We start from the raw sequence: 22,493 nt of genomic DNA, 5'->3' as shown, positions 1-22,493 counted from the left end.
TGTCATGATGGGGCCATTGTGACACTGCAGGGCCCCATGGAACCAAGGGGCCAGGGCTGCTCCTCAGGGACTCCTGGAATGAAGGAAACATGTTTGACACCGTGGTGGCCCTTGGGACCAAGAGGCCATTGTGACACAGTGGAACCAAGGAGAGCATTGCTGCACTGCCAGACCTCATGGAACCCAGGATCCATTGTGACACTGCTGGGCCTTGGGGGACCACAGTGCCATTGTGAAACTGGGAGGCCTCATGGAACCCTGGTGACACCAAGTTGGCTGGGAGTGTGGATCTGCTGGAGGGTAGGAGTGCTCTGCACAGGGCCCTGGACAGTCTGGATCCAGGGCTCAAATCCAACAAGGTGAGGTTTAACAAGTCCCAGTGCCAGGCCCTGCACTTTGGCCACAACAACCCCTGCAGTGCTACAGGCTGGGGACAGAGTGGCTGGAGAGCAGCCTGGCAGAAAGGGACCTGCAGGGACTGATGGACAGCAGGCTGGACATGAGGCAGCAGTGTGCCCAGGTGGCCAAGAAGGCCAATGGCTCCTGGCATGGATCAGGAATGGTGTGGCCAGCAGGAGCAGGGCAGGGATTCTTCCCCTGCCCTGGGGACTGGTTGGGCAGCACCGCGAGTGCTGTGTCCAGTTCTAGACCCCTTGGGGTGGGCATTAGAGAGAAATATATACCAGGAAGAGTAAAGAAAGCAAAGGTGGCACAAAGGAAATGCTCAGGGCAGTTTGGGGGTGGCTGCCAGGCAGCCCTGGCTCTGAGCAACAGCGTCTGCAGTGGCACAGGAAACTCCCAGCTGATGGGAACAAACTTTCTGGCTGACTGCAGAGGCCAGGACAAAGCTGAGTGGTTTCCCTGGTGTTCCCCAGGCCTTGCTGGCCCCAGGGGCTGATGGCATTTGTGCTCCCTCAGGTTCATGTCCCCACAGCAACAGCATGGGGGTGCTGGCCCTGCTGTGTGCAATGCAAACAGGGGCTGCTGAGGCAGTGCTGCCGTGTCTGTGCCTGCAAGGATGGGGCACCTGTGTGAGCTGGGGGAGAGGCCAGGGCTGCAGAGGGGGGATGTTGTTGGCAGCTGCATGAGGACGCTCTGGGACGCTGCCCTGGGCTGTGCAGCGCACTGGGCATGGATCAGCCCCTGCTCTGCTGCTCCTTCCCGTCTGCCCCAGGGCCCTTGCAGAGCCCCAGCCATGCTGTTTGCCCCCAGCCTGCCCACGGCCAGCCTGGAGCTGCTGACGGGGGTTTCTGTGCTGAGCATTGGCCTGGCCGTGTTCTTGAGAGAGCCTGGGCAAGGAGCCTGGAGCCCCCAGGGCCTGGCCTGAGGCGTCAGCGCTGCCCCAGCAGTGCCCATGGCCTGTCCCTGCTGCAGCCCCGGCACTGCCACCCCCAGGGCTGTGCCCGGCCCCGAGAGCACTCAGGCCCTGCAGCAACACCAGGGCCACCAGGGCAGCGGGGCAGGGCCACGGCAGCAGCACTGGCAACACCAAGTGCTGCTGCTGCTGCTGCTGCTGGGCACAGCTGCTGGGCCAGCACTGATCTGCCCCAGCTCTGCACACAGACATTGCTGCTGCAGCTCCAGAGAAGGCAACACAAGGGCATCTCTGCAGAAAACTCTGCTGGGAGATCCTTTAATTCCTTTAAAGCCATTGAGAGTGCAGCCCCTCATTGACACAGTCTGTGGCCACAGGGAAGGTGGAGAGAAACAAAATGAGAAATGGCAGAAACAATGACATTTCTTTGTGGACAATAAGAAAAAATTAGAACAAAGATAAAAAACTCTAAAATGAAATCAAGAAGAAGTATCAAATATGACTTTTATTACATGTGATTTGCAAACACTGGCCAGCAGTTTAATGCGTCTGAAATTTTCCAGTGATCAGTCTCCTCACTGAATCCTTGAGCTCCTGGTTCCTCAGGCTGTAGATGAGGGGGTTCAGGGCTGGGGGCACCACCGAGTACAGAAATGACAGGGCCAGATCCAGGGATGGGGAGAAGATGGAGGGGGGCTTCAGGTAGGCCAACACGACAGTGCTGACAAACAGGGAGACCACGACCAGGTGAGGAAGGCAGGTGGAAAAGGCTTTGTGCCGTCCCTGCTCAGAGGGGATCCTCAGCACAGCCCTGAAGATCTGCACATAGGAGAAAACAATGAACACAAAACAACCAAATACCAAAGACACACTGACAGCAATGAGCCCAAATTCCCTGAGATAAGATTGGGAGCAGGAGAGCTTGAGGATCTGTGGAATTTCACAGAAGAATTGGCCCAGGGCATTGCCATGGCACAGGGGCAGGGAAAATGTATTGGCTGTGTGCAGCAGTGAATAGAGAAAGGCACTGGCCCAGGCAGCTGCTGCCATGTGGGCACAAGCTCTGCTGCCCAGGAGGGTCCCGTAGTGCAGGGGTTTGCAGATGGACACGTAGCGGTCGTAGCACATGATGGTCAGGAGGGAAAACTCTGCTGAGAGGAAGAAGAGAAAGAAAAAGAGCTGAGCAGCACATCCAGTGTAGGAGATGTCCCTGGTGTTCCAGAGGGAATTGTGCATGGCTTTGGGGACAGTGGTGCAGATGGAGCCCAGGTCAGCGAGGGCCAGGTTGAGCAGGAAGAAGAACATGGGCGTGTGCAGGTGGTGGCCGCAGGCTACGGCGCTGATGATGAGGCCGTTGCCCAGGAGGGCAGCCAGGGAGATGCCCAGCAAGAGGCAGAAGTGCAGGAGCTGCAGCTGCCGCGTGTCTGCCAATGCCAGCAGCAGGAAGTGCCTGATGGAGCTGCTGTTCGACATTTGCTGTGCCTTGGCAAGGGGATCTGTAAGAAAAGTAATCATGGAATAGTTGGGTTTGGAGAGGACTTGAAATATCCCAGCACAGGCTGGGGGCACTTTCCCCCCACTGCCTGCCCAGGGCTCTGCTGCCTGGAGCTGTCCCTGCCAGCAGCTGCTTCCCTGTGCCCAGGGCTGGGCCCTGCCAGTGCTGCCAGAGCCCAGCCCAGCCCTGGGGGCTCAGCTCTGCCCTGCAGAGCCCTCCCAGCTCAGGCACTGCCCAGGGGCAGCTCTGGCTCTGCAGGCTCTGATGGCAATGTCAGAGCAACCCTGAGGAGGCTGGAAAAGCAACACTGATGCTGCCTCTAAAGGGCCCTGTGCTGATTTCTGTCACCGCCTGGTTTATTAACATCTGATAGATTTTTTGTTTTCTCAACCTGAACTGAGAGATGAATATTCATGTGGAATTTCCCATCCAAGCAACACAGAGCAGTAGATTAAAAAGCAGGATTTTCCCTTTTATGCAGCCCCTGCCTTGCTGTGCTCCCTGTATAATCTACTTGGAAATGTTCTGCAGTTAAATGCCATGCTGGGAGCAGTCCTGAACAAGGCAGCACCCTCCCCACACAAGGAGAACACTCCCAAGCCTCACCAGCTGTCTCCTGCCACCCAGATCTTGTCCCCCAGTGCTGGGAGCAGCTGCCAGGGCTGGCTGAGAGCTGTCCCTGGCAGGCAGCAGAGTCCCTGCCCCAGCACAGCGCCCTGGGCTGCAGGACCCTGCTCTGCAGGACAGCCCTGGGCACCCCTGGCTGCTCTGCACAAGAGACAAGCAGAGAATGTACTCACAGGCTCTGCAGGCATTGGCATGTTCCAGCTTGAGGAGATGGCTCCAGGAGCTGCAGCTGCATTGTCCTGCAGCCAGAGGTTCCTGTGCCAAGGGCTGGCAGTGATTGTGCCCCAGGCACTTCTCAGCCCCTTCCCAGCCCTGACTGATTGAAGCTCTCTGTGCCTCTGTGCTGTGCCCGGGCTGGCTGCAGGCAGTGCCCCAGCCCTGCTGGGCTGGCACAAGAGCTGCTCATCCAGAGAAATGTGCTTTTGAAGCTCTTCTTGGTGACCAGGAGCTGCCTCTGTGCCAGGAGCCCAGCCCAGCTCAGCAGCACAGACACAGCACAAGGACTTTAATCAGCCTCTGGGGCTTTGTGCTCAGGCCCTGAACATCAGTCCCTGAGAGGGAGCTGAAGAAACCTCTCCAGAACTCTAAGGCAGAATCCAACTCCAAACTTTCTTGGACTTTTAATGGGTCCCACTGAGGGACACAACTGAGCAAGTGTCCCCAGGCCCCAGGCAGAGCAGAGAACTGCAGGCAGTGATGACAGGTGGGGAGAAAGAGAAGCCAAGTCTTGGTGCCCTGGGGCACAGCAGGGTCTGTGCCAGCAAGGGCTGGGAGGAGACACCTTGTCCTGAGGCCCTGGGGCCTCCTGGCACAGCCCCAGCCAGGCTGGGCACTGTCAGCCCCTTGTGCTGCCCTCAGCATCCCCCCCTAGCCCACATCCCAGTGGCCTCAAGGATCTGCTGCAAGGAGTCCCTGGGGAGCCTTGCTCAGCAATGGCCCTGGGGGCTCCTTCATGCTCCCTGCAGGGACTGCAGGTTTTTCAAAGGACTTGGGGTTTGGCTTTTGCCTTGGAGTCTCTGAGAGGTTTGTGCAATCATGGCCTCCAATTATCTGCTGTAATTAGTCCCTGGAGAGGCTTTGTCAGTAACAACACTCAGTGGGGCTCATTAATACTTCAGGGTACTTCAATTTTTTAAGCCACTTGGTGCTTACCTTTTGCCACAGACTCTATGAGAAAGATTGTGCAGTCACAGCATCCAATTATCTGCTTTAATGAGTCCCTTGAGAGCCTTAATCAGTAATGACAATCATTGAGGTCATTAATGCTTCAAGATACTTCAGTTATTTTAAGGTATTTGGTTTTTTCATTTTGATACAGACTCTGTGAGAGGTTTGTGCAATCATGGCCCCAATTATCTGCTTTAACGAGTCCCTTGAGAGCTTTGTACTGACACTCCGTGGGGCTCATTAATACTTTGAAATACTCAAGGTTTTTAAGGTACTCTGGATGTTCCTTTCCACTCTTAGTCTTTGAGAGGTTTTTGTGCCATCCTGGCCTCCAATTCTCTCCTCCAAGGAGTCCATGAGGAGCCTGTGTTGACCTCAGTTGGACCCATTCATGCTTTGAGACACTTTGGGTTTTTCGACTGACTTTGACTCCTGGAAAGGTTTGTGCAATCTCCTCTCCGGCCCTGAGGTTCCAGGGCTCAGCTCCAAATGCACCACGGGGCTCATTAGGATCAAGCAAGTCCTGACAAACCATGGCTCTGCCTTGATTTCCCTCTGCTCTGGAGCAGTTCATCAGGAAGATTTCCTTTTACAGTTATGGAAAAATATTTCAAAGAGCTTCTAGGAAATATGTATTCCTTTCTTAAATGGTGCCTTTATTGCTCTTTTTATTATACAAGAGGTGATTGCAGCATTCTGTGATTGATCTTGATCCAGGGTCTCTCCCGAGGAGGTCTGGCCAGGTCAGTGAAGTTGTACCTTGAGAGCTGACCCAGTGTGGACAACCTTGCCTCACATTCCCCAACCCCAAGTGAGAAACGATTTTTACTTTCAAAAGTTTAAATGCTTTATTAAGACCTTATCAAAATACAACAGAAGACTGAAGAAAGAAAAGAATACAGCACCAGGAGCAAAGGATTCAGTCACCATGTGCTCATCTACAAAATGGATGTTCTGTCTTTTACACCTCCAGCCCTTCCCAAAGTCTTGTCAATCGACTCCTTCTTCACTGTCCAGTGGTGGAGATCACTGTCTCACACCTTGATTGGAGGTCAGGTGCTGCCATAGGAACAAGCCAACCCTCCCAAATGCCCCAACTACTGAGGCCATCCTGTGATAGCAATGCAAGGGAGAGGGGAAGGATAACTATACATCTACAAAACTTCTCCAAACATATATTTAATATTCACCCCTTAATTGTGAGAGTCAACCATAGGATTACACATCCATTATAAGCCCCTCTTTTCTTTTTCTAGAAGTCACTTTGTTGGATCGGCGGAAGAAATGCAGCATTCAATATGAGTGATCAGCAAGTCTCAAACTTTATTGATAGTTCACACATATTTATATTGGTCTTAATGAAGCTTATACATATTGCAAAGCAGAGCTCATTATTGGCTAATTACTTATCGCTCAACCACACCTACTTCTATATTCTTATAATTATCTTGTTACTACTTCTACATTCTTGCGGTTATTCTGCTGAAACTATCTGCATATTTTTGGCACAAGATGCTCTCCTCTATCCTGTTGTTGCACGAAGGGCACAATGTCCTTGTCAGTGGTTGGACACTGACTGCTGAATCCTAGACTTGCCTTCCTTTAACTTAACCAACGGTATCATGTCGACGTGACCTTTCTCAGCTAGCCAACTGTCCACAAAGCTCTCCACATCACTTGTTTGAAAAATTAAGCAAAAAAATTTTCCTGTCTCTTGAATGAGTCATACCAGCATCTGTTGATGTGCGCAAGGACAGTGGGAACAGGAGAAAAAATCTCAGGTTTTCCTTAGACACACTCATTTGGAATGGAAAAAAGGGCATCCCAGAGGTCCAGTGTGGCTTTGACTCCCATCTACCGTGCCTGTGTGGCTGCTGCCCATAGTTGGTGCATCTTAGGGGTGAGCACAGAGGCCAACTCAGTCCTGCCCTCCAGTCCCTGAATTAAAAGACAACTGAGGAATTACAGAGGTCTGGTCTGGCCTTTTGTCCCTACCTTACCGTGCCTACGGGGTTGCTACCCACAGCAGGGCCATGGAGCCTTCTTGGTAGCGAACAAAGGGGTCAACCTGGCCTTGCCCTCCTTCCTTTGTCTTATTTCCTTGAAGAAGCTGTCCCATTACCTTTTACAGTCCCTTGTGTACTTCTCCTCAACAGATGCTGGTAATTCTCACCCATGAAGACAGGAAGACAGTTCTTGAGCTGGTTGGTGGAAGCTTGACTCTACTTTTTGGGCGTTTTGGTGTTTTCCTGGTTGTCTCTCAGTCTCTGTTTGAGAGTCAATCTTGTTTCACCCAGCCTGGATGTTACAGTCCACTCTTTGGGTTCTTCTCCTGGGCCTTTGACTCTGTTGCCATGAGTCCATCCCCGCTCTGCAGCTTGCACGGCCGATTCGGTGCTGAGCAGTACCTGAAAGGGACCTTCCCACTGAGGAGTTAGAGGCTGATCTCTCCATGGCTTAATCATCACTCAATCCCCGGGATTAATATTATGGATTCTGAAATCCAGGGTGGTAGTTTGAGGAATTGCCCCTTTATGTCTTAGCCCTTCTAAGGTTTGTGCTATAGACATCACTTATTTCTTGGCATTGGCTTCCCCTTCCTCATAGGTGGCAGCCTTCTGGAGTGAGGTCAGGAAGGGAAACCCAAACATCATTTCATAGGTGACACCCCCAGATCTGACTGGGGTTGGGTTCTAATTCTTAATAAGACCAAAGGAACACATTTTATCCATGACATTTGGGCTTCAATCATTAGCTTAACTAGAGCTCTTTTAAGAGTTTGATTCATTCTCTCAACCCAACGGGAACTCTGTGGATACCATGGAATGTGTAATTCCTATTTTACTCCCAGGGCCTGAACAACTTTCTGCAACATCTTTGATGTGAAATGAGTTCCCCAGTCTGAATCAACCCTGTTTACCATCCCACATTGGGGAATGATTGATTCTAGAAGTGTTTTACTCACAACATTGGCTTTGGCTTTCACAGTGGGTACCACCTCTACCCAACGAGTCACATGATCTACTATCACTGGCAAAAAATTCCATCATTGTACCTGGAGAAGCTCAGTAAAGTCTCCTTGGATGTTTTGAAAGGGCCATAAGGCAGTTCTTGCCCTCCTCTGGGTGTTTTCCTCATGATTTTTCTCTTGTTGACATATCACACACTGCTCAGTTACTTCTTAGCTATTCTGAAAATTCCTTTGCATCCCAAATCCTTCAGAAATTGATCACTTAGTGCTTGTGTACCGCAATGTGTTGTTCCATGTATGCCTTCTAGCATTTTATTGGCAAGGGGTTTATTCAACATTTGCCTCCCATCTGCTAATCTCCGCTTCCCTTCGTTATCTTTCTTGGCTCCTATTTTAAGGAGTTCTTCCTCTTCTGTCCCACTGAATACGGGGACTTTTTGTCTAAACTTATGTCAGGATTGATATTTCAGCCATGGGTCCAACTTTAGACACTGTTACATGCATATAACAAAGATAATAGTTCAGTGACCTTGTTGCACTGTAACAGCTTAAAGACTGAATGCATCAACCATACTAATGACCATTTCGGAGCCAAGATCCCACAGTCTATTTCTGTGGTGCCATCTCTGAAAATGCCTTGACTTTCAGAACATGAGCTTCATTCCCTTTTGGACCAGCCATCTATCCATGCCCTATAATTCCACTGCTGATGACCTCCTGTGGAAGTCATTTGAATATGCCATCTCCCTTTTTCCTCTTCTCTTTCTACTGCTACTAATTTTCTCATCCCTTGTTTGTATCCTTCCTCTCAACTGCTAAAACCCCTCCATGCCTCTTCTAATAAGGCTTCTAAATTTCACCCCATAGGCCCCCAAATCTTCTACACCTTACACCTAATGTCTCCTGTTTCCCAAAGCCAAATTTACTAACTGTTGTATCCCATCCTGGGAATCAGGATCTAAAGATGTATGATGATGCATTGCCTCCCACAAGTGGTCTAAAAATTCAGGACTTCCAGAAGGGCCTTGTCTCACTGCATATAGGGCAGCCCAGTTTATGGTTTTAGGGATTGACCTTTCCATTCCCTTTATTATAATCTCCTGATAATCCTCCAGTTTGGCCAAATCTTCTGGTTTAGTTCGATCCCATCATGGATCTCGAAGGGGGAAAAATTCCTTAGCATCAAGTTCAGCTGGTCTACAAGTGTCTTCCATGAAGTTCCTGTTAATTTTCAAAATTAACTGCTTTTCCATCTCAGTAAAAGCATCCAACAGGAATTGAATGTCAGTCCAATCTGGGTTGTGTTGTTTCATCATATATTTTAATCATTTAGCAGTGCCTATCAGATCACTCTGATAGTTCTTGGCAACCCTTTCCATAGCTCAAATCCCAGGAGTCAACTCACCCCACTATTCTCATACAACAAGCTGTCCCTGTTACAGCTCTAACAACCCACAAACACCAGTTCAAGCTAAAGACATCTAAAAGGGGTGGCCTAAAGGGCTGAACCATTTCAACCCGGGCTCAAGCTTCAACTGCCACCACAAGACATCCAACAACACACAGCTATAGCCAACAATCACAGCTGCACAAGGCAAAAATTACCAGGTTTTTGCCATTATAACTTTTGACACAAGATAGCAGTATGGCAGTATTGTACTAAAAATACACACTAACCATCAAAACCCCAAACCACACCAAATAAACCCAAGAAAATAAAGGCATTACGACTTCACAAACCCTGCAAAAAGGGACCACAAAGACACTGTGTTACAGCATCCGACCCTTGCCTCTCAAGTTCCAGAGGCAGGGCATTGGTGAAACCCAAACCCAAAACATTGGCAGGGACCAGTTAAACCCAACCACCAGGTGTTAAAGGGAACACCATCCCCTGCAACTAAAAAGTCCACACACAGAGATGGGGTATCTCTTTTTCAAGGGATAAAGTGTTCACCTCCTCTCAACACACAGCATACAGCACCTTAGCATGCACCCACATTCACCTCACCAATCAGCTCACACAAACACATCAAAATCAAAACACAATCAAAATAACAACACACAATCAAATAGCAGCAATAAACCAGAATTTGCTCAATTCACCCAGAATTGCTAGCGGGTCCTTATCAACACAGAAAATCCTTCTGCTGGCAACAAACCCAAAGGGAAACTGTACAGGCTCACGTTGTGTGCAGGATGTCTCTGTGTGGCTTACCAACAGCCCTTCCCCTACGTACGGCTTGTGGGTTACTTTACACAGATTTAAACGTACCCATTATCCACAGTCCCAGCAGTTCTTGTCTGTCCCTGCAATGAACAGCCGAGAGTGTAGGTCCCTCCAGGAAAGGAATGTCCTGGGGGTGCCCAGAGACACGCTCAGCCTGGCTGCTCTCGCCAGGGCAGAGAAGTGTCCTGCCATGGTCATCAAATGAGGTGTGGAATAGAACTCCCCAAGCAGTTAAAGTTAGAAAGTGGTGTGCTTATCGACAGCGCCAGACACAAGCAGAGTAATCTCCCAAAGGCATGTGCAAAGAATTACAGGCTCTGGCTCTCTATTTATCTGAAAAAGTCTTATATATTCATATAATGTCCAAAGTGCCTAATACATATTCATTACCTAACCCTGCCTATCCCCACTTCATATTAAAAAGTATTATAATTGCGTCCAAAGTTCCTTCACGCTTGTGCAGTCTTTCCCTTCAAATGGGTCAGGAGTTTTTAAAATGGGAGTGGTCTCCTTCTGATGAAGGCAAAGATGTCTTCCTCAATTTGACCTCTTTACTTATGACTTGTTGGCAGGCTTTCCAAACCCATGGCTACAGCTGAAGTTTCAGGGCACAGGTGCAGGCCACAGTCCTCTTCCACAATTCAATCCACATCCCACCCTGCTTTTTGTGACAGCTACAGAGAGTTTCCCCTTCCCCAAAAGAAACTTGGCAGAAATCAATCTTAACTCTGCATAAATCACTTTGATGAATATTTGATTTTCCCACAAGTCACATGTGATGAAAACACAAACAAATCCCAAGCACGAATAAATCAACAATAGAAGCAATTTCGTGGCAATTCCAAGTTTCATTGGTTTCTGCACAGCTCCATCTCAGCTGCTGGCAGGTTCCAATAAAAGAAAAGTGGAAATTAAGCCCAGTACAGGTTATGAAAAGGAAGGGAAATCTCTGTGTAGCTGTCACAAAGGTGACCGGGACAAAGAGAAAAATGATTCTCACATTTGGCAAAGAACCCAAGCCTGGGAATTCAGGAGTTATTCAGGAATTTAGCTACTTGAGCTGGGCTTCTTGTGGGACTTTTAGCAGCCTTGTGTTCCTCACCTTGGGGTGAATGAACCTTGTCAGTGTCGCTGGTAACATTTGCTCCCTTTCCTCCAGTGATTTTAACAAACTTTTCAAGGAAGGACAACAAAATATTTTCTTTACACTGGCCACCCACAACAGCCATTTTCCTCATCAGTTCTCCTGTAAGTTTCTCAGAGGAAGCTGCGTCCAAGTTTCCAAGAGTTCTTCCAGAGAGACCCACAACCTCCTCAGAGGAGGGAACCATGCTGTTGTCAAAGGCACTTGGGCTCAGAGAACAGTGCCTAAACTCACTGTGCCAAAATAATCTCACAATCTGGATAAGAAAATCATGAGAGAGATGTCTCCGCCTCAATTAAGGTGCTAATGAGACCAAATCCAAAGTGGATTTTATTGAAAAGTAAATGTGAGGTAGACAGAGAGATGGAAAGAACGAGAAAAGGGGAGAGAGCAAGGGAGTGACAGGGACAGAGACCTCCCCTGGGGCAGGGCAAGTGTGACATTGTCCCCTGTGTGTGTGGCCTTCCCAGGGTGGGGGTTTTACACCTGAGCCAGTTTGGGTAAGGGGGGTGGTGTTCACCCCCTGAGCAGGGATTCCCCCACTGTTTCAGGCTGCAATGTAAGATGGAACCAAATGCATGTTTTCAATGCCCATCTTCATCAACTGCTAGAAACAGGTGGGGCAGTGTTCTTGATCTCTTCCATGACTCAGCCCTGATAACGCCCTCCAGGGGAGATATCTTCTGGGAATGGGCCATTGAGTGTCACTGCAGGACTGATAAAATTCCATCATCCCATTGTGGGATGCTCCACCCAGGGGGAGGATCCAAGCATTCCTACCTGGATATAAGCTGAGCCTTGCAACACCAGGAGCAGCTTGCCTACTGGATTCCCAGAGGACAAGAGCTCCAGAACCACCACTGGACCTTCAGAGGAAGACCAGACCCTTCTACAGGATCACTGCTTGGACAGAATCACGTTCATCTCTCCAACAGGACTGCAGCCACCATTTAATGGGACTGCTGCCACCAGCCTGAGCAGCAGGGTGTCAGGTTATATCCTGACTCTGTCAGTTTAAGGCAGTGTTTCTGCATCATTGCCTTGATCTTCATTTTCTTATTAAATTGTAATTCTGGTTTAGACTCTCCCCCCAGGTTTGCCTTCAAACAAGTACAAAATTCAATGTACTTATCCCTTGTTTTCTTCCCAAAACAGGATTTTCCATCTCGTAAACTTGGCCAGATGCAGGAGGAGGCTGTGAGGAAGAAGAAGGTACCCCAGGAGCCCCAGGCAGGTGAGGAGGAAGTCAGTGCCCCTTTCCCCCTCTCTCCTGCTCCATCTCCCAGCCCAGCACAGCCCCCGGCTGCAGGACAACCCTGCTGCCAACCCCGTCCTGCCGGGGATGCACTGGGGGGATCTCCTTCCCCTTCCCTCTGGCACAGAGGCAAATCCCATCCTCTCCTTGTCCTTCCTCCCCCAGGGAAGAAGCTGAGGATGAAGACCAGGGCAAATCCCTGTGGCAGAACCTCATGGAAGAGGCCATTTTGAGTAGCTCCACGCTGCAGAATTCCAACAGGGAGGACAAGTCCCAGAGATCCCACAGGAGGAGGAGCTCCAAACCCAGCCCAGGGTGCTCTGAGGAGGAAAGACCCACCCTGAGCCAGGAAGGTGGACAGAGCTTCAGCCAGAGCTCAGAGCTGGTGGCCCATGGGCAGCTTCACAATGGGGAGAAGCCCCACAAATGCTTGGAGTGTGGGAAGAGCTTCAGGCAGAGCAGCACCCTGATCAGCCACCAGATGATCCACACTGGGGAATGGCCCTACGAGTGTGGGGAGTGTGGGAAGGGCTTCAGCTGCTGATCCGCCCTCATCATCCACCAGCGCATCCACACTGGGGAGAGGCCCTACGAGTGCCCCACCTGTGGGAAGAGGTTTCAGACCAGCTCAAATCTTCACCTGCATGAGCGCATTCACACGGAGCAGAGGCCCTTCCGCTGCCCTGACTGTGGGAAGGGCTTCAAGTGCATCTTCACCCTCATCAGGCACCGGCGCATCTACACAGGGGAGAGGCCCTACGAGTGTCCCCAGTGTGGGAAGAGCTTCACCCAGAGCTCTGACCTGACCAAACACCAACAGAGGCACCAGTAAGGGAAGTCCTACAAATGCCCCAAGTGCAGGAGGAGCTTCATGCACCACTCCAGGTTTATCCCCCATTGGAGGATCTATATTGGGAAAAGCCCTGGGAGATCCATTTCCCTCTGATCCATGCTAGGAAGACACTTGTACCTTTTCCTATCCCTGCCGATGATATGATGTGGGATTGAAGAACATGAGGTATGGCCATGGCCCTGTCATTACATTCACTCACACCTCAGGTCATTGCCAGGGGCAGGACAGGGACTCTCTCTCTCCCTGAGGAGAAGGGTGTCCTTTCCAGACAGGAGGAAATACATGGCCAGGCAGACCCCGTCGTTGATCTTGTAGTTTTCCCTGTAAATCCTTTTTCTTATCCCTTCTGTTACCAGTATTGTTTCTGTTTCTGTTTGTTCCTACCTCGTTGCTGTTCCCAATTGTTCTTACCCCAGCCCAGGATCTTTGCCTTTTCTGTTTTCCATGGGAGGTGGGAGGGCAGCGAGGGCAGCGCGGTTTTAGCGGGAGCAGGAAATTGGGGAATCCCATTCCTGAAGCCCGGCCCGTGGAAACCGAGCATCCCAGCTGGTGGCAGCCCTGGTGGCCATGGCAGCAGCCTTGGGAGTGGGTCCCTGGCTGGGGCTGTGGGAACCTCTTCCCTCTGGTGCCCAGGGACAGGAGTGGAGGGAGCGGCTGCAGCTGAGTCGGGGCAGGCTCAGGTTGGATGTCAGGAAAAGGTTTTTGGCCAGAGGCTGCTGGGGCCCTGGCCAGGCTCCCCAGGAAAGGGTCCTGTCGGGAACAGCAGAAGAATTGCAGCACACAATATGCGTGAACAGCAAATCTCCAAGTTTATTGATAGCTCACACATATTTATATTGGCGTTAATGAAGCTTATACATATTGCAAAGCTGAGCTCATTTTTGGTTAAAACACACATGAATCAACCACACCTACTTCTATGCTCTAATGATTATTTTGTTTCTATGTTTACATTCCTGTGGCTATTCTACCTAGGCTATCTTCATTTTTCTGGCAAGATTTTCTCCCCCATCTTCATGTTGCAGCAAAGGTCATCATGACCCTTGTCAGTGATTGGACACTGACTACTTAATCCCCAGCTTGTTTCCCTTAATCTTATCCAACGGTATCACATCAAAGTGGCCTTTCTCAGCTAGCCAATTATCCACAAAGCTCTCCACATTTCCCCCGTTTTTCTGTTGAACAAGCATGGTCTGATTGAATGTGGTAGATGTCATCTTTTGCACCATATTCTGTAAGCATATACAAAAACAAGACAAAACTAATACTAACAACAAAGCTACAATGGCTACTATAATGCCAACCTTAACAATAGAGCGTAACCATGATCCTAAGCTTAAGGATTTGAGCCATCCCTCAATACCAAGGCCTGATTCTACCTGTAAGTTCCCAGTTAACCTCTGCAACTCAGAGAGCTGTGAGTGAACAGACTGTGCATGATCAGAAAGATTTATGCAACACATGCCTTCAAATTCTTCACAACCATGGCCTTGTGCAAGTAAAAGAAAATCAATTGCAGCTCTATTTTGAAGTGTCGCATGGCGAATAGAATCAACATCAAGTAAAAGACTAGAAATTGCCAAAGAAGTTGCATTTGTTTGTTTAGCAAGCCGACATCCCAACTTGTTTAAAATAGCATGAGCACGTGCTGCTGATACCCCTGGAGTTAAAAACGATGCTGCAACTATGGCCGCTGGAGACCAAAACTTTACATCATCCCGTCAGTCTGCTGCAAATGCAGGAGCCATTTGTTTGCTTCTACGATGGCGGCAGCTCATGTTCAGTATCATGGACATGTTGGGTGTAAGTAGAGACAGCCGTCCAAGTGTACATGGTCCCCCGTGCAGCATTGATGGGATACAGGCCCAAGCACGGTCTCCACATATCAGGAAGTATCCTGCTGGCAATTGAATAGGGTCATTTGATGAGACTGACACTCTCTTTGTTGTATAATTGCACCAGGCCGATGCATTTCGGTAGACAGCCATGCTGGAAGTTACAACAATAGAGTGGTTCTTGACTGACAGCAGGCTTCTATAGTTAAAATGAATGCATGCATCTGCCATCACTGACCCTAACAACTCTAACTCTTAGGGTTCCTGTGGTGCTATAGGAAAGCGGGAAATCCACTGATCCCAATTGTCCACACTCATCCTAGCATTGCTGACCTTACAAGTTGGCACATGTAAAGGGCACGGCCAGGGATCTGCTGGTAATCCAACCAAACAAGTTGTGAAAGGATTGCCAGGAGAAGACAGTGACAGGCAAATAGTCTCTTGTTTGGTTAAGTTTGCCAGGGTGACCCATATGTTAGTTTTGGGCTGAGGTGGGGCCCATGCCTGATGGTCTACACTGTCCCCAAAAGAAGCAAAAATTTAATAAAGCAACAACATAAAATTTCCATCCCATCTTGATTTTCCCAGGCACCCTTTTGGGCCACTCGGCCATCATGTCTGTCACAAACTCTTAAGAATGTCTCTTTCTCCTCAGCTTCAGCTTCCTTAAGTTCTTCAGACAATCCTCTCACACTTGGTTGGGACCCTGACCTCCCAAAATAGGACCTATCACGTTCGACTGTGCCAGAGGAATATTTCTACCACACAAGTGGAAAAAATATACTGTAGCTAAAATACCACTTTTGAAATGAACAAATAGTTTAGATGCCTGATCTGTGTGAAGCCTTTGTTTCAGTGAAGTCTGATGTATCAACAAAGTCCTTCAGCATCTTGGTTAGACACAGGAAACAGAAAAAAATGACTCAGAACTAACTCACCTATAAAATATTAAAAAATACAAATCAGATGACGTGTTTTAGATCAGATGTTTGAGACAAATAAGCAGGGTAGAATAACTCATGTGCTTGTGAATCTCCTTATGCAAAGCCAGTGAAGAACTTAACACATGAGAGACAAGCTACAGCTCACACTGGTTATTTTCAGAGGGAAAAAAAATATAAGAAGTGATGGAGAAGTTACAAGTTGAGTCAGGTGCTTAGAGTATTGTGGGTTTGCTTTTAAATTGAACAGGTACAAGAAATATGTTTCTGAGTGCAAAGGGACGTTAATGCTGTGGTATGATTTTTAAACCCATATTCTCTTTCAGATTAAAATGTAAATTAAATGAGAGAATATTTTAAACGACATACTGTGTTCTCACTTGGTCAAAGAAAAAGAATAGCAACTAAGTACAAAATACTCTTTGTTCGATGTTACAGGCAAAGCTAAGCAACAGTTTTCCTGTAGACTGAAATCATTATTCAAACAATAGAATGAATGTTTTCTAGGCCTCAAACATCAGTGTTTATGTTTTATGTTTTAAAAGTCAATTGATGCTTGAACAGTAGGGATGAACATATTCTTTTTGGTAATTATTTATCAGAATTGTCCCCAATAATAATAATAATAATAATAATAATAATAATAATAATAATAATAATAATAATAATAGTATTAATATTATGGTTGGAAGTCTATTATATATTTTAGTATTTGTTTTGAGTGGGAGTTTTGTTGTTTTTGTTGTTTGGAGGGAGTTTTTTTTGTGCAAACTAACATTCAGGGTAAATTATAATTCTAAATGTTACATGACATCCAGTCCAGTTTTCTAAACATATAAATATGTACAATAAGTAACAGTTGTTTGGGTTTTCCTCCTGCATCTGTGTAAGCAGTTATAGCATCCGATAAGGGCTTTAGTGATCTTTTTGGGCATTGAATCCAACCCCACTGTCCTATCACGACCCTTTTTGAGCAAATCAGCTAAAATTTCAATTTTCTGAAGAAGGGTTTTATGTTGTTGAAGTGGAGGAGATATCCATTCCAAGGCCCATATCTCCCCCGTTTTTCTGTTATGCTGAGTAAGTGCACCCAGTAAAACTTTCGGTCCACACCAAACTGTCAGCTGTATAGGGAGATCAAGATCACGTCTCCGAACACTGCCTTGTGTAACACAGTCCAATATCTGCTGCAGTGTCTCACCCTGTTCAGGGGTTGTACAAACAGGCTGTGCCGGATCAGTTCCCTTTAACAAAGGTCAAAGTTCATCTAACAGTTCATTGTTCGATTTGCATAGGTGGAAAAGCAGTATGCAGCATAATAGAACTCTCCCCTATATAGCCAGCGTCCATTATTCCAGATAAAACAAACAATCCCATCACTGTAACCGAGGAACGTCCTAAAAGCAAAATTCCCATAGGTAATTCATCAATAATGAGTGGTCCTTTCACTCCAGTTGGAACCTTTTCTGGGTGAGTAGTTATCAGGGTTACTGTCCGCTGCTGCTGCCAGGTCCAACCTGAGGCTCTCGGCGGTGGCGGGCTGGAGGCCGGTCGAGCTGAGGAGGTGACAGCTGCCGCTTGTGTCCGGGCGCAGGGAGCTGGTGGCCGGGAAGCAGAGCTGTGCCGGGCAGCCGCGGGGCTGGCGGACCTCCCAGAGCCCGCTGCTCCACGGGGCGTGGGAGGCCCATCCTGCCGCCCCCTCGGCTCGGGGGTCGGGGCGGCTGCGGAGCGGAGCGGAGCGGGAGGCGGCCGCGCTGCAGCTGTTAAGTTGCCCAGGACCGGGGCCGGCACGAGCCTCTCCGGTGGGGCGGCTGCGGGCAGCACGGCTGGAGTACGCGCGGCGGGGGGGCTGCTGCCTGAAGCAGGAGCTGATAGCTGCAGGGAGCTGCTGTCTGGAGCGGGAACTCGTGTCGGCAGGGAGCCGCCGCTTAACGGAGATGCCGGTGCCGGCAGGGGACCGCCGTATGGGGCAGGAACCGAAGTCGGCGAGGGAGTGCCACTTAAAACAGGTGCTGATGTCGGCGGGGCCGTGTTGCTTAGAGCAGGCGCTGATGGGGGTAGGGAACTGCCGTTTAGAGCAGGAGCTCGTGTCGGCGGGGACCCAAACCAGTCTCTGTAACTCCTGTTTCTTTCACGGGCTGCACTAGTCTGCTGGGCAGCTCTTTCCTCTGCCTGGTATGTCAAGAATTCAGCATGCACGACCCGCCATAAATCTCCCAACTTTCTCGCGGCTTTATCAGCATCTATGACTGTCTGCCACAACTAATCCCCAAATATACGGCAGTCTGATAACCTATGCACTGTGCAAGGAGTCCGAAAAAGTCTTTGAGCATACTCATGAGCTAACAACCCATGAAGCTCTTTCTGCAAATGTATACCCGTAACCGTACGCTTTTATAAAAAGCTAGGAAATAAATTATATGCTTCTTGCCTCTCTTTATCCATGTTAACGATAATAGCGCGCTTCTTGCAGCCCTTTTCCAGGTTCGGTAGCACGTATCAGCTGGGCTCTGCTATCAGGTCACCCGGGGCCTCGCACCTTCCCTTTTTCAGCGGTGCTTTTGCCGTCCTCGGCTGCGATAGGACCTGAACTCCGCTCACGCCGCCGACCATGGCTAGTCCCGATGTCCGGGGTCACCATTTGTCGTGAACGGCGGGAGAAATGCGACACACCATATGGGTGAATAGCAAATCCCGAAGTTTATTGAAACCCCACACATATTTATATTGGTGTTAATGAAGCTTATACATATTGCAAAAGCTGAGCTCATTATTGGTTAAAGCACACTTAGATCAACCACACCTCCTTCTATCTTCTAACAATTATTTTGCTTCTATGTTTGCATTCTTCTAACTTTTCTACCTAAGATAACTACATTTTCTGGCAAGCGATTTTCTCCCCCGTCTTCCCGTTTCAGGGAAGGTCACTGTGACCTTTGTCAGTAATTGGGCACTGGTTGCTCAGTTCCCAGCTTGTTTCCCCTATCCTTATCCATTGGTATCACATTGAAATGTCCTTTCTCAGCTAACCAATTATCCAAAAAGCTCTCTACAAATTAATACTTGTTCAATAATGGGAACCTTAAAGGCCTCCCCTTTTGCTCCAATTACTTGAGCTGTTTTCCTGCTGATTTTGCATCCTTTTGGTAATCTTTGCACTGTTGATCTTTCAGCACCTGTATCTACTAAAAAGGTGAATTCTTCACCTTCGGGACCTATTCTTAATTTTATCAAGGGCTCTTGCGATGGTCTGGTCCCTAATAAATAGAGCCCCTGACACCATTAATCCTGGTCAAACAGTTTTTGATCTGCCTTCCATTTCTTGCAAAACTTTTTAACATGTCCTTCCTTACCACAGTAAAAGCAGGTAGCTTTTTTAGAACCCTCACCTGTTACTTTTCTCATGGTTTTAGCCTTCCCTGAAGATGCACCACTGTTCTGTACCTCCTTTACCGCAGCCACAAAGACCTTAGCTTTAGCTTTGGCCTTTTCTTCATCTCTGCGAATGTAAATTCTCTGTGCTTTCCTTAACAATTCTTGCAAACCTCTCTCTTGCCAACCATCTAACTTTTCAAGTTTCCTTCTTATATCCTCCCAGCACTTGGCCGGAAACTGAGTTTTGATTAATGCTTCCCCCACTGCTGTATCAGGATCTAATCCTGAATACATTTGTATACTCTTACTTGTCCTTTCTAACCAATCTATGGGTGACTCATCTTTCCCCTGACATTCATTCAGGGCCTTGCTAATATTTTGCCCTCTGGGGACTGCTTCTCGGATTCCCTGAATAATTATATTCCTGAGATCCACCATATTCTGCCTGTCCTGGTCATTGTTATGGCCCCAGTTAGGGACTGCCAGGGGCCATTTCATTTCTCCTAAAGGTCCATGCTGGTGATCTCTATCCCAAATTCTCATGCCAGCCTGCCTTATCAGCTGCCTCTCCTCTGCTGTAAATAAAATACTTAAAATTGACTGAATCTCTGTCCAGGTGTACATACTGGGTCTTAGAAACTGATCTAACCTTTCAGACACCCCCAGGGGATCTTCAAGTAACCTTCCCATTTCTTTTTTAAAAGCCCTTACATCCCCGGTGTTCAGGGGTGCTGACACACACCCAGTGACTGGTCTCCCTTGATTTCCTACTAATGGTACTTCCCTTAATGGGTACAGCTGCCCCCCCCTTCCCTTCTTTATTGCTATCCCCACTGCTTTCTGCCCACGCCCTTTCCTGGCTTCTTGTTCTGTGTGCTGGTGGTGAATCAAGTACCGGGAGCGGAGCCAGTGGGGCTTGTGGCAATGGGAGCGGAGCCACCGGGGCTTGTGGCAATGGGAACGGAGCTACCGGGGCTTGTGGCAGCGGGAGCGGAGCCACCGGGGCTTGTGGCAGCGGGAGCGGAGCTACCGGGGCTTGTGGCAATGGGAGCGGAGCCACCGGGGCTTGTGGTGCAGGGGGTGCTGGATTGGGTGCTAGGGGTGCTGGAATAGGTTCAAAGGGTGCTGGGTTAGGTGCTGGATGAGGCACCTCTGCCAGTGCAGCTGGCTGTGGTAGATAAGGGGGGGAAGGTTATCTAAGGGGTCCCACCGATCCCTTTTCTTTTTGGTTTTTAATGCATACAGAGGAGTAGGCCAGGACCCATGCCATAAAGCAGCAAAATCACTTTCTTCTTGTTAATAGGGTCCTTTTTGTTTACATAGGCATTCAAGGCCTTACAGATCCACCCTTCAGATGACCCGTACATTGGCCAGTATAAATTATCAGGTCGTATCGTTTCCTTAGTCCATTCTACCACACAATATTGTATCATTTTCTCTTTACTTTTTCCTCTCCTGGATTCACATTTGTCCCACAATTTTAACATTACCCCAAGGGGGCTGTCCTGGGGTATATCTGGCAAAATGCTCCCTCTTTTTCCAGTATTTTCAGTACCTTTATTTTCCTGCTGGTTTATACCAGCTCCTGGGTTTTTGCTTTGGCATTGACCCATTTTTCCCGAACGGGTGTTCCCTCACTCGCTTTAACCTCACTTGTTCAGACCTTAGTCCCTTCTTGTCAAGAATTTCCTTAATAAAAAGTTCCTTCTAACACCTCTTGCCTCTGACTCTTTACCAGGAAAAAAAAAAAAATCCTCTTCATACTATTATCTTATCTCACCCCCCACTCTGACCTTTTATATACAGAAAATCCTTTTCCACACACTTCATTCCTTCACCTGCCACGCCCCTTGCGGGGTAGCAGAACTGAGGTTAGAAGAACTCACCACTCTTGTGTTGTGACTAGGTCACGTCTCATACACACACCATTCACACTCTCACACACCTACACCCACCCGTTCTTATTCCCCAAACCAAGCGATACTCACAGCCTCCTTTTCTCGCCTGGGTCTTTGTGCACGAGTTTTTACAGGTGAATTTACTGCAGTCTACTCCAGGAGCTCAAAACTCTTTGCTCATAATTTACCTTATGGATTTCCTCTTCCCTGAGAGATTCCCCTGTCACTCAGGGCCACCAGAGGCAGAAGCTTCCAAGGTGGGGCGCCTCCCCAAGATCAGGAGTCTCCCTCAATGGATTTGGAAATTCCTGGCCAACGCACCAAATCTGTTATGAATAAGAAGCTTGACTAGGCCAATATTCAAGCAGCAATCCATTTATTATTTAATATGGTAAAGTATGAGCAATACAGCGCTGGGTACAGTGGGGGAAGTTTTCCCTCCAACTGCACACCAATAATTGAGGGTTACAGGTATTTATAGGGGTACTCATCAGCTTTTTCAGCAGTTTCTATGTCCAATTTTTTTATTCATCAGCAATTTTTATTCCAAATTATTACATCACAATTCTATACACTATTGTGATCTTAGTTTCTCAGGATGTATCTCAAAAGGAGGATCCCAGATGGTGATGGTCCAGTTTCCGAAAGAAGAAAGATGAATCCCATCTGGTGGAGTCCAGTTCCCCAGATGTGGGTCCACCTTTTAATTGCAGAGACTATAAATCTAACAACAGTGATGTCCAACTTCTCTTTGGTCGAAACCATAAATCCTTGAGGTGATGTTCATTTTCCTTTCTTAAACTGTTTTTCTCTGCTTCCATAAGGCATGAGATAAGCATGTTTCCTTTATATATATTCCAAAGCTATAGTTTCGAGGATACAAGCAATATTCTAAAATTCTACTTCAAAAGGTTATTATTGCAGAGCTCTTTATGGATTAAATGCAAGCAAAAAGCAACATCCTTAACACCTTAATTCCAATGCTCCTAAATCAACCAGGGTTAATTGCAAACAAAAGATAGGTTCAAAGGCCTTTTTCCATGTTTTATTTTCATCAGTTATTATTAGAATTCACAGCTCTCCCATTGCCGGAGTCCACACATTTTGCATTCACAAATACACATGTCACCTGTTTGTACCTGACACGAAACACAGCTTTGTATGTCACAATATGGACAAAGGAGCTCTGTGCTCTGTGCTGTTGTGGTGGTTTCGCATCCCAGAAGTGATGTTCTATGAGAAGCTGCTAGCAGTTTCCTCCATGTCTGAATAAAACTAATCAGTAATTAGCTTTGAGAATTGACAATCTGTTAAACCACTAAGGAAACTGTACATGCCTCTGTGAAGACACATGTTAAAGATGAGAAAGCCTGGGAGGGTCTCTTTCCCT

At 48.1% G+C, this 22,493-nt stretch overlaps 1 protein-coding gene and 1 pseudogene across 1 annotated transcript in view; one reads left to right on the top strand and one right to left on the bottom strand.

The window, feature by feature from the left end:
• Window positions 1-16,161, top strand: part of LOC143692606 (uncharacterized) — a 48,837-nt pseudogene extending 32,676 nt beyond the window's left edge.
• LOC143692713 (uncharacterized) overlaps window positions 1-22,493 on the bottom strand; it is a 452,855-nt gene that overhangs the window by 309,056 nt on the left and 121,306 nt on the right. The gene's annotated exons all lie outside the window — the stretch shown is intronic.

This window comes from Agelaius phoeniceus, assembly GCF_051311805.1.
Source record: "Agelaius phoeniceus isolate bAgePho1 chromosome W unlocalized genomic scaffold, bAgePho1.hap1 SUPER_W_unloc_2, whole genome shotgun sequence".
In the NCBI taxonomy this organism is placed as follows: domain Eukaryota; kingdom Metazoa; phylum Chordata; class Aves; order Passeriformes; family Icteridae; genus Agelaius; species Agelaius phoeniceus.
Note: the sequence above shows the minus strand (reverse complement) of the source record. Positions and strands in the feature narration are given on the sequence as shown.